The sequence below is a fragment of the Arctopsyche grandis genome, chromosome 3, assembly GCF_051622035.1.
Source record: "Arctopsyche grandis isolate Sample6627 chromosome 3, ASM5162203v2, whole genome shotgun sequence".
Classification (NCBI taxonomy): Eukaryota; Metazoa; Arthropoda; class Insecta; order Trichoptera; family Hydropsychidae; genus Arctopsyche; species Arctopsyche grandis.
The window spans coordinates 8,338,786-8,352,009 of NC_135357.1; the positions used below are offsets into that span (position 1 = coordinate 8,338,786).

The 13,224-nt window shown below is 34.8% G+C and overlaps 1 protein-coding gene across 2 annotated transcripts in view; it reads right to left on the bottom strand.

Moving 5' to 3' along the window:
* Positions 1–13,224, bottom strand: part of LOC143908981 (G-protein coupled receptor moody) — a 231,153-nt gene that overhangs the window by 143,218 nt on the left and 74,711 nt on the right. The window lies entirely within an intron of this gene.

A 13,224-nucleotide genomic window follows, 5' to 3' on the forward strand; every position in this document is an offset into this window, starting at 1 on the left:
CCCGGCCAAAAAACCCTGTACATTAACCCCCCCATGCAAATAACCGCCACCATGGATAAAAATTATTTAAAATTGGTAATAAATAATTAATAATTAATAATAAAGTAAAGAAATAAATAAGAATAAATTGAGGGTGGTAGAGCATTCAAGAGAATTTCAATTTATATAAAATATTTATTTTCAATTTATTATTGTAAATGGAATACATATCAATTTCAAAAACTTTTAGTCACCAGTTAGCGTTTGCGTTCTGTCGTATTGAAAGTAAATTTTAATAGCAGTATTATTTATTATTACTATATTTGAAATATGTTTAGACTTTAGACTATCCATGATGGAATGTGTAAAATCGAGAAAAGGAAAAGAAAAATAGATTGATTTTGGAGTTTTGTTTATTATAAATTATTATTATTGATTACTGATTATTTATAAAAAGTCTGATATATGTATTATTAATAAATGTATTTCTGAATCTGTATTTTTCTGACTGAAATAAATTAGCATTGATACTGACATTTTATTAAAGATAATGTAAATTTTTGTAAAATATTTCTATCCTTGACGGGGGAAGGCGGGGTTATTTGCACGGGGGTTTTTTTGCATGGGGGGTTAATGTCCAGGGGGTTTTTAACCGGGGGTATGTGTCCGGGGGTTATGTGTCCAGGGGAGTGTAAGTGTCCTAGAACCCAAATTTGTATTGCGAATATATGTACATATAATTCATAAACAATAAAAAGCATTTAAAAATTAAATGAGAAATTCATTCAGCACCTTTCGCTATAAAAGCTCAAGCAGTCAATGTCGCCTCTGATTGGAATCTGAACAAAGAAGAAAGATGATGGCAAAGGTGTGGTAAATGCAGTGAGCAATCTGAGCATGAGCACAATGGTGTCGCGATATGCTGACCGTTATCGGGCTGTCGAGTTATGGTCAGATGGTAACGGCGGAAGTCACCGGAAGTCGAACGTCCGTAAACCGGAACAGAGTGGCCGTAAAACTATGCGCCGCGGGGCGAAGGCCGAAACACTAAACTTTTACGACCAAAAGACTACACATAACAAGTCGGCGTCATTAAAACGGTCCTTACTGTCCTATCGCAATAATTAAAGTGTATCCATTTGAAAGTGCTAACATATCTGGCATGCATACCGGACGCACATTTCGTCACGAGTCTATTTGCAATATAATATATATGTACATGTGCAGTGCCGGTTTTAGGGGGGGGGGTATGTTGGGGCGCCACTCCATGCACCGAAGGCGCTTTAAAATTTAAAATTAGGGCGCCAAAGACCCTAAAATTGTTTAGATTAAAGTGCCAAAGGCGAAACTTAAATTGATATTTTAAATTGAAACCTATCTCCGGTCTACAATGTCACAAAATAATATGTCACAATTTTCTAAGGGCGCTTAGAAAAAATTGCCCAAGGGCGCCATAGGGTGTAAGGCCGGCACTGTACATGTGTATGCAGTGGTGTAGTGCTAAATGAAAAAGTACCAGGGCGGTGTTTAATTTTTACGACCCCCCCCCCCCACATTTTTCGTTACTTAAAAAATATGTATCCTAATATTACCAATATTAGGATACATATTTTTTAAGTAACGAAAAAAGTGGGGGGGGGGTCGTAAAAATTAAACAGCTGGCACTGTACATGTGTATGCAGTGGTGTAGTGCTAAATGAAAAAGTACCAGGGTGGTGTTTAATTTTTACGACCCCCCCCCCCACTTTTTTCGTTACTTAAAAAATATGTATCCTAATATTGGTAGTACAAATATTTCTAAAAAAAATCAAATACTAATTAACTTGAAAAGTCAATCAAAATGACCCGAGTGAGGTTTATTATTTTTTGCAATACATATAATATACAGTTCTGAAAATTTTGTTAGATGATTCGATTTCGGCATCATTCAAAGTATCTATAATTTTTTCAATGCGTTGTTGTTGAGCTGTTTTTAAATTTTTTTCTGAACTCGAACGGGCATTTGAGTGAGGATACCGTTGTAGTCACCAAATGATAATACGAGAGTTTGCTCACATTATTTGGTATAAAAAATTTGATATGAAATATAAGCAAAAATATTTTTTTAATTTTACTCGAAAAACAATTTTTGTATCAGAGTACCAGGGCAGTGACCTGGCTCAAAAAGAAGTGCCAGGACGGCGTCCCGGCCCGACTACACCACTGTGTCTATGTATATATATAAATCCTACTTTTTATTTCAATGTGCAGCGTGGTTAGCATATTATGCTTTCGAGCAGAGTGGTCACGACTCGATTCCCACTAGAAGCTGCTGGCCAGACCTTGGTTTGTAACTCCAGGTCAATCGTTTCCTATCAGAGTTTGCCAATTTATCTGATTTTCATTGAAACGCTTCCTGCAAGTTGGCATCGGTTCCTTGTATATAGCAAATCTCAAGTTATTCGGCATCTTGAGGTAATTTGTATAATAAAAATGCTGCAAAAATCTCTCCATAAATGTTAATGTGGATGATGTTCGTATGAATTCGTATTGTATAAATGCTTTTATTGATTGTATCTATAAATTATATTGTATCGATCGTATTGTAATGTATTGATTTAATTGATCGTATTGTATTGTATCTGTATTAGTGCACTCGTCGCTTTAGAGCAAGCAGTAAAGACGAGTGTACTTGTTCGATTGATATAAATGTAAGGTTCATTTTAATTGTACGAATAATTGTACTTGATACATAAATGTACATTGTATTTAGATAAGATTAATTCGTCGAGAGATTTGTTTTTGCTATTTCCCATAACATATATAGAGGGTGGTCTACGGGAAACAGATAAGAAGAACCTGTAGTGATGGTTTTTCGACTTAAATTCTATGCCATTTAGTCACATATGCCTGTAATCATGAATATAATCAGCAGAAAAATGTATGGTTCCAGCAAGACAGCAACACTAACCATACAGCCAGAGCTTCATTGGCTGCAATTGGAGGGTTGTTTCACGCTTTGGTAATGTCTCCTGACCTGCCCGTTCACCTGACCTTTCCAAGTGTGATTTTTATTCGTGGAGGTATTTTAAATCACACTTGTACAAAGGATAGCCACCCACACTGGAAGAACTGTGGAAGACCGCATTACAAATTTAAATTGAACTAATGCAAACAGTGGAAATACTAGAGTCGAATTTCCGAAAACGGAACGTAATCTTTTGAGTGATATAATTATATGCTCATAAAGATTTCAAAATCACATATTTTTACCTGTATTTCTATGTCAATAAATAATTTTTGCATTAAGGTTTAAGAAGTACTGTTTAATTTATAACCAACCGTTTCTTGTAAACCACTCCATACATAAAACGTCCTGTTTTTTTTAAGGTTTTCAATATAAAGAAGTGTTTGTGTTGTCAATGAAAAGTGTTGTATTTATATTACAATTTTTCTTGATTATTCAACAGTGTAGAAAATATGTACGCTATAAAAAGTGTTTTTCAACAGTTAGTAAGACACCACTAAAAAGTTCGTCAAGCGAGTTTTCACGAAGACATGAAAAATAATCAATGTTTTTACAATTTGTCAATTCGATATTTTGATTTTCTCGAGTGCTCCTTCAAAGCAAGTACGCGTACCCAACATTGAGAAATACGACTTAAAACATTATATGAAAATTTATTTGATTTTTACGGAATTTTTAAATCCTACTTGGTTCGTTCGATGAATTTTCTTTTATTACACCGGTTACCTTTTGATCTAATATTTACATGTAACGATTTTACTCCCTTAAATCGAATCAACATAAAACAAACGATAAAAGCGAAAACATACATAATTCAACAATAGCAAGTATCGGAAATACGCATGCGAGACAAAAACAATACAATTTGATTTCGTCAAAACAAAGTACATTCAAAGTCGTTTAAAATCAATAAACACTTTGAAGAAAAATCATTTGAAGTATTGAAAGTCGTAAAATTGATCAAGAAAATATATAATTTTAGTGTAAACAGCATAAAAATAACTCAAAGCTATTTTATAATTTCACGTACGTTTTCAGTATAATTAACTGAAATAAATATTTAAAAAAATTTTTATCAAGATTTTCATAACAATAGTATACATACATATGTGCATCTATGTGTACCAACCAATAAAAATTCATACGTATCAACACACCGAACATTCGAGTGCAAAGAAGAGGAAACTGATTTGAAATGTCAAACACAGAAAAAAAATCTCGATATATCATGGGTTCAATACTTTCAACGTGAGAGCACCAACGTACACACATACATATGCACTCAATAAAAACATAAATATACCTCAGCAAAAATACTACATATATATATATATATATATATATATATATATATATATATATATATATATAGGAGTTCGGTCTTTCGTGTCATGTGAGGAGGGCGTGCTTCTGCGTTCCTCCCGCTATTACTCGCTTAAACCCGGCTATTGCACGAAATTTAACTTAACCATCTAATCACTTATTTTACTAATTGCATCCTAGTATAATTTAAGTGTAAAAATAAACAGCAAATCGGTCGTAAAAAGCGGTTTTATATCAGTTATTTCGAAAAATTTTGTGCTAATTTTTGTGTCAAATCGGTGTCAAACGAGATACATCTCCCTACCTGAATACAAAAAAAGGGTCCTTCGCCAGCCAAGTCGGTCCCACAGAAGCAATAAATCTTCCACATAATTGCTTCCAGCCAAAAATCTTTAACGAACTTTACTTAATAGAATAATAGCAAACAGAAACGGTGTTTCCCAACTGTCTATCAGTTCTTTTTCATATTTAAATTATATTAAAGTAATTCGTGTAATTTTATATACTTTACTAAAGTTATTATTAAAATATTAAATTGCAAACCGCACTCACATATATAAATCCGTTGTCTCCAAAGAGGCGTCTCACGATAAAGATCTGTAAAAAAGTAGTATAACAATTGCTAATCTATTATTATCATAACTAACTACTTTCACTTACAAAGTAACCCTGTTAAATGGCATGTAATAACTCATAAGTGATCCAAGTGATACCTAGGATGACTATATGTCAAAGCTGACCACAGAGAAGAGTTTATGGCGGTAAGAACTCACTCCTTGAATGGAAATCTCTCTCAAGTACCGCCTTTTTCTCAACACATCTTGGATAAATGCGAGAAAAATAATATCCAAACCTCCAACAAGGTAAGAGTGACGATGGATGATAGCTTAGCTAATAGAAACCTGTATTTAGCCACGTACAATGTAAGAACGTTATCGAGTGAAGGAAGTGTGCTTGCATTAGAGAATGAACTAGAAAGTATCAAATGGGATTTAGTAGGACTTAGCGAAGTAAGACGAAAACAGGAAAACCAAATAATCCTAAAAAGTGGTAACTGTCTCTACTGGAGAGGGCTACCAAATGGTAGAATAGGAGGAGTAGGGTTTCTTATCAATAAGAGAATAGAAAGAAATATTATAGAAATAAACGACATATCGGAACGTATATGCTATGTAGTATTAAGAATCTCGAGCAGGTACACTTGTCAAATCTTCCAAGTGTACGCCCCCACATCTAGCCACCCAGACGAGGAAATAGAAGACTTCTACGAAAAACTACAGGGCGCATACGATAATAGCCGCCACCACTTTAAAATAATCATGGGCGACTTTAACGCAAAAATAGGACAAAAGGCAAACACAGAAAGAGCAGTAGGCAATTTTGGTACCGGCCAAAGAAACGACAGAGGCGATCGCCTCATAGAATTCGCAGAACACAACAGGCTCTTCATCACTAATTCATTTTTCAGGAAAAACACCAACAATAAGTGGACTTGGGAGAGTCCTAAAGGAGACAGAAACGAGATCGATTTCATCCTAACAAATGCCCTGCACTCCGTTAAAGACGTTAGTGTTTTAAGTAAAGTAGATATAGGCAGCGATCACAGATTAGTCCGTGCCAAGATGGCCATTAATATAAATTGCGAACGTAGGAAATTAATAAAAGGATGCAGTAACTCTCCAGATTTCGCTCAACTAAGGTCTAGGAAAAAGGAATTCGAACTCGAACTTGGAAATCGATACGGGAAATTAAACCCAGAAGCAGACATCGAGGAATTGAACACTGTAATTAGTTCGGTTCTAACCTCAACAGGTAAGAAATTAGGTGGTTTCAGGAAACAGATTAAATTAAGCAAAATTTCAGCGGAAACAAAAAACCTAATTAAGCATAAAAGGAATTTAGATAGGGATAATAATAAGCAAGAATACAATCTAGTAAATAAGGAAATTAAGAAGAGAATAGTCAGGGATGTCAGGGATTTTAACAGCAAGCTAATAGAAAATACCATTAAGAATAACCGTAGCCTGAAAAAGTGCAAACAGGATCTTTTCTTAGGCAAAAACCAAATGATCGCAATCAGATCAGAGAGCGGAGTAATAATTAGGAATAGAGAAGAAATCATAGACAGAGTTTACACGTTCTATGCAAAACTATACGAGAACGACAACGGCCAATTCCCCACTCTGGAATCGACACACGGCCAAAGGGTTCCTGCAGTATTGCCTAGCGAAGTAGAGGCCGCGCTAAAAACTGCAAAGAATGGTAAAACCCCAGGGGAAGATAATATTCCCATCGACTTACTAAAATGTGGCGGCCCCCCCCTAATTAATATCTTAGCTAGGCTTTTCAGCAAATGCATCCAGAACCAAGCTATACCAGAAGGATGGAATAACGCAACTATCATTTTAATACACAAAAAAGGCGACAAAAGCGATATCAAGAACTACCGACCCATTAGTCTACTTTCAGCGGTCTACAAGCTCTTCACGAAGGTTATTACAGAAAGGCTGAAGAATATCCTCGACGAGAACCAACCTATAGAGCAGGCAGGGTTTAGGGCAAATTTCAGCACAATGGACCACCTCCAAGTAGTTGGCGAACTAATCGAGCGCGCCAACGAATATCAACGGCCACTGTGCCTAGGTTTCGTCGATTATGAGAAAGCCTTCGATACAGTTAGTCATAATGCAGTACTTAACGCTCTAAAAACACAGGGAGTGCCGGAACCCTATGTGGGACTGTTAGCTACAATATATAAGAATGCCACAGCTTCAGTTAAAATTTTTTCAGGTACAGATAGATTTAGCATAGGAAAAGGAGTAAGACAAGGAGATACAATCTCGCCCAAGTTATTCAATGCGGTGCTTGAGGGAGTTTTCAGGAAATTGGATTGGGATACAGCCGGAGTAAGCATCAATGGTCGCTTTTTGAGTCACCTTCGGTTCGCAGACGATATAGTTTTAGTAGCTCGTGATTCAGCTGACCTACTTATCAGACTAACACAGCTGGACAGGGAAAGTAGAAAAGTAGGATTAAAAATTAACGTAGATAAGACTAAACTAATGTTCAATAGTTATTGCATGCCTGATAGCATCCCCTTAGATGATAAACCAGTAGAAGTAGTAAATAATTATTTATATTTAGGTCAAATAATTGACATGTCTGGTAGTAAAAATGAAGAGATAAAGAGACGTATGAAATTGGGGTGGAGTGCATTTGGACGGATGAATGCTGTTTTTAAATCAAAAATGCCACTCTGCCTGAAGAAAAGGATCTTTGATCAATGCGTTTTGCCAGTGATGACGTATGGATGTGAAACTTGGACACTGAACGCCAAGATGCAAAATAAAATCCAATGCACTCAAAGAAGTATGGAACGCTGTATGCTTGGCATAACGAGGAAAGACAGGAAGCGGAACACGTGGGTGAGAAATATGACAAGGGTAGTGGACATAGTGGATAGAGTGAAGAGATTGAAATGGCAATGGGCGGGTCACGTAGCTAGGAGGATGGACGAAAGGTGGACAAAAGAAGTGCTTGAATGGTACCCGAGAGAAGGCAAAAGAGTAAAAGGAAGACCGCAAGGAAGATGGGTGAACGAAATTAGGAAAATGTGCGGAATGAGATGGATGAGTGTTGCGCAAAACAGAGACGAGTGGAAGCGTGTTGGAGAGGCCTTCATCCAGCAGTGGATGGCGAATGGCTGTAAATGATGATGATGATGATATATATATATATATATATATATATATATATATATATATATTAAAATAATAACTCGTACCACAGACAATAAAATGGCAATCGCGGCAATATTTACTACCAATTTAATAATACAAACGGCGAAATGAATACACTCGTATACACGACTGTAACCGAATAGATAATATACAATAGCATGTGTTGCACGCTTTCAATTCTTCACATTACATAAATATAAGGTTCGGGCAATATCCGTATATCCCATTCGACAAATAATAAATATCCGACTGGCTGCGTTATTGTCGTGGCTTAATTTCGGCCCCACCCTATGTATATACCAGACATGAATGAACGTTCTCTTTGAATGGGGCGTCTGAAAATCGTTACGGGCTTTCTTGCGGATTTATCTCGTTCCACGCGGATGACCTTGACGGGGGGGGGAGTGAGGGGGGGGGATGTGAATTTATTGGATTTTTATTCGGAAAAGTGGGCGGGCGGGAGGAAAACTCTCCTTAAGGGATCTAGGGGTCAGGTATGCGACCACGGTGACTAGCGGCCATTCTAGATCGGGGAAAATTAAAGCTCACTGCCCAACACCGGCAATAGAATACTAATATACCATATCCGTGGTTAGACTCTTTAACTTATATGGCAAGTTTTGACAAACTGACAATGCTTTGGTTAAGAATTTCCAAGGCCGAATCAAATTCGTCCAATTTCACTATTTTATAAAGATTCATTTACGTATTTCATCATTATAACTATAATCTTTTACATTTTCTTCGTGAACACTGTTTGAATTCACAATAGTTTCGTTTATTGCAGTCATTTGTAGTGCTTCAGACAAAATATTGTAAGTGGTTGGCATACTGAAGACTGACTATAAGTAATAAGGCCAACTTAATATCTAAACTTATTCAATGTTTGAATGATTTTTGCAATATAGGAAATAGTTAGGTACATATATCTAATTTATGTACAGTAATTTTATACCTAATATGTACATATATGCATATATGTATTTCTACGTCAAAAATTAGATACTTAAAGTTACTTTTTCCATGTATAATAGATTCTTTAAAATGATTAACATTTATAGTTTCTATCAATTTTCTAAACCAAATAAAAATCGTCCGACGAAGAATCGTTACAAAAGTTAATTTCAAACTTTCTGAAATTAACGAATGAATCTTTCCACCTTGGAGACGAGAAGAATGAGAGGTGATTTCATCGAAGTCTGTAAAATTATAAATAACCATCACAATTGTCCTATGATCCACCTCCTTACGTTTAAAAAAAAAAAAAACTCATCTTAGAGCCCATTATCTCATACTCCAAAAAGATAATTATAAACTTCAAAATGAGTAAAGAATCCTTCTTTTCAATTAGGGCGGGTTAAATTTAGAATAGCCACTTCTAGTAATTTAAACCTTTTTAAGATCAAACTAATTGATTTCCTTAAAACTAATGGGTTTTTGTAGTGTTTTTCTTTTTCAGTAGGTATATTATTTTCTTTTTTTAATTGTTTTTTTTTTTTAATTCTAATTCCCCTCATTTTGGGTTTTTTATTTTATTTTTACTTTATATTTCATTTCAATTTGTGTTCGTGATTTTTATTTTCTTATTTGACATCGTATATATTGTATGTTTTGTATTAACAAACCCCTTGGGCCCATCGGCTATGCCACCTTTACCAATTATTCTTAAATAAATAAATAAATAAAAACACTTCTAATCCCATTGAAATAAATTAAAAACAGATACATACATATCTACATATATCTTAACATAATATTTAGCTACATACATACATACGTACATATATATACGAATAAGTTCATATTACATTTTACATATTATACACCAACTCGTTTTTCGTTTAAGAAAATTTTAAGGAAAACTTGAACCCCGTACAATAAGTTACAACGTCGTAAATTTCAGGTGTTCAGACAATAAAAAGGAATAGAACCGATAAGTCCGTTCTTTTAGTTTATTGCACGGGAAAATCAACAATTTCCACGAAAGTTGCACGTCCGATAGTCGCAAATGAAACATAAACATAATCACGAATATACAGGCAACAGACGATCTGTTCTGCGAAACAATTTAAAACCTTTTTTCTTTAAATAAAAACCTAAAACTAACAAGTAGATCGGTTACCTTGGATCCCTCACAATCGTTCCTCGAACTTTCCACTAGCAAAGTATCAAAATTACAGCCCGATACTTAAATCCAGCAATGAAATAAAAATACGTCAATTTCGTACATCCCATTACGGCTTTAAGGCGAAAATGGGCGGTTGTTTGAGGGGAAACTTTCTACATTAAGTTGGCGAGATGTCAGTTTTTCGGACAATTGAACCCAGACGTCGACACTGTGATATTCCGATTTCGCTCAGGGACTATGTATTCTGGTCATTGGACTAAAGATAAAATTGCGGGCGTTTTACGCGCACTAATGTCAAACGTAAAATTTGATAACTTTCTCGTTTGAAAATTTAGCTGGCAACAACTGTACGTGTATGTATGTATGTATGTATGTGTACAAAGAACGACTCGTCTAGCCAAACCACAAACTTAAATAACCCTTCAAACAGAAAGACTTCATTCCAACATGCATATCTATTGCATGTAAATCCTGAACGAACATGCGAATACAAATACACTAGATTTAGCCAAACTATTGTTTTTATAATTAAACTTCCAAACTTTGAGGGGATCTTGGTGAGATTCTGTTGAAACCGATAGTATATAAAATTAACATTAACCATAATTTGTATAACCTTCCAATTGAAAAGTATCATATTTACTAGCAACAGATACATAATAGTTCATCAAAGTTTGCTTCCCAAAACTTGTGTGAAACATTATGAAGGCAAATTAAACAAGAGCACAAACAAACTTAGCGTTCAATATATTTTTGAGGCTATCTCACGTATCAAAAAATAGCATCTAAAACTTATTAGAGATCGGAGAAGACTTTCCCAAATTTCCCAAATATCACAAAGAAATAAACAATTCAAAGCTCTTAAAGTGTTCATATGGCAACCCTAAAACTAAATATGCCTACTAAACTTCCTATGTATGTACATACACATATACGATGATTGTGCGTATTCTGGGTCCATTTGTAACGAAAAATACGATGGCGAACGTTAATTTCAATGTCGATAATCTATTTTTGTATTCTGGAGCATATAAAAATCGTTTTATTATAGACATATTATTCCAAAAGAGTATCGACATTCAAGGTTCAAAGCAAAACGAATTTATTGAACAGAAATATTTAGTAAATAATAGGAATGTTTAAATAAATAAAAAAAAACTGATGCAATTTTTAGAGAAACTTCTACATTTTAAATTCAATTTAAAAACTTGCTAGTCATATATGCATATATTTTTTTTTACCAAGTTTAAATCTTATCAAGTTATGTAGATTCTGGACTCGCAGATAGCGCTTGCGTCTCCTACCTACCCTACCCCCAAGCCGATCGAACTTATAAACTACAACGTGATTTATGTACTCTAATTACTTTAGTAACAAGTGAAACTTAACAGACTTATCTGGTGATCGCATTGAATACACGCATAATATAATGTATTGTACCAAATGACATACGACCGTGCAAATCCGAGTCTGAGAACGATATCCCACCAGAGTTCTTGCGGTTAATTTGAATATGAACTTTCGCAAAGTGGTTCCCAATTTGCGGCCGCATTACTTTGCAAATTGTACAGGGGCTGCTAAACTTAACACGGGGAAAATATTCGGTTAGCCGGCGAGAGAGGAGAGAGAAAGCGTTAATTTGAACGTGGAAAATAACCCGAAGATAAGGAGACTGAGCATTCATCGCACCGGAACGCGCTAAACTTTCACATGTGCGATATTCAGAGACCTCCTTCATCACATTATAAAACGACCTCATGTCCAAAGGGTAGAATGTATGGTATTTATTCATACGGAAAACAATGTAATATATATTATGGAATTTATATTACATTGTTTATTATTTAACTTAATAAGAAAATTGGGCTTAAAAATGACAGTGAAAAAATTAACTGTTATAATTGTTTAACTGTTTAGCCTGTGAGCTGTGAAAGGGCGCTAGAAAGACGTATTTGGATACCTAGCTATCATTACTTCAATCTGACACAAGATTCCGATGTAATTTTTAATGAGTTCGTTAATGATTTAACTCCTCTAATGTTGGAGACACTAACACTCCAATGTTTGCTAGCCCCATTTTATTTCTTATACATTTCTTTACCCACAACTTTATTGTACATTCTATTTATAAAAATCATCTGAATTAGAATAGATTTATATGTACATCAAAATCGTTAATACTTTTTTTGCACAACTTTGACGTACTATAGCTGACTGACTTAAAATCATCGAGCCACTGATTTTTGTTCCAACATGTCATTATTTTTACATTCAACCATTAAAGTATGAAAGCTCTGCGAACATGATCATTCACAATCAAACAATCATTCAATAATTTTAAAGCAACATTCAAAAATACTGTAAGAATTCGTAAGAAAAATATTTGGATAAACAAAATTTGCGTTAAACGTTATTCCTGTAATAATACACACGTTCCATACATACATACATAAAATTCCAAACTCAAAGCGTTTTACGCTACATAGGAATATCATTTGAAACGTATCGATATTGCATACATATACATACATATAGACTAGATTCCATTTGTGATTTGAGCTGTTTGAATAATCACGATTCGATTTCGAATTGTAGCTCATTTCGTTATGAATACAGCGATTCATCTGTGAAATTTCCACGCGTTGATTAGAGATATAAATTATGCGACATCCCGAACGCTTCGGGAATCGAATTCACGCATTCGAATAACCAACCGACTGACGAACCAACCATTCTAGGGCCACATCTGTAATATTGCTTATCGAGAAACGTACACTATGTACGTACATATATTCGTAAATAAGTCCAAGTAATACACGAGAAGTGTACGCTTTCCATAAACCTGTCAAGTGCAGTTTTTGGCGGCAGACCCACCGAAAAATCGAACGCGATATAAAAATATCCTTAAGCAAATAATAAAATACGAGAAGAATGTACTGGATTTTTTCCGTCTGCAAAAAAAATACACAGTTTGTATGTAGTATATACTGTTGGTATAATTCCACTTCAATTAATCGAGTGAAAATTGATTTTATACATAATAAATG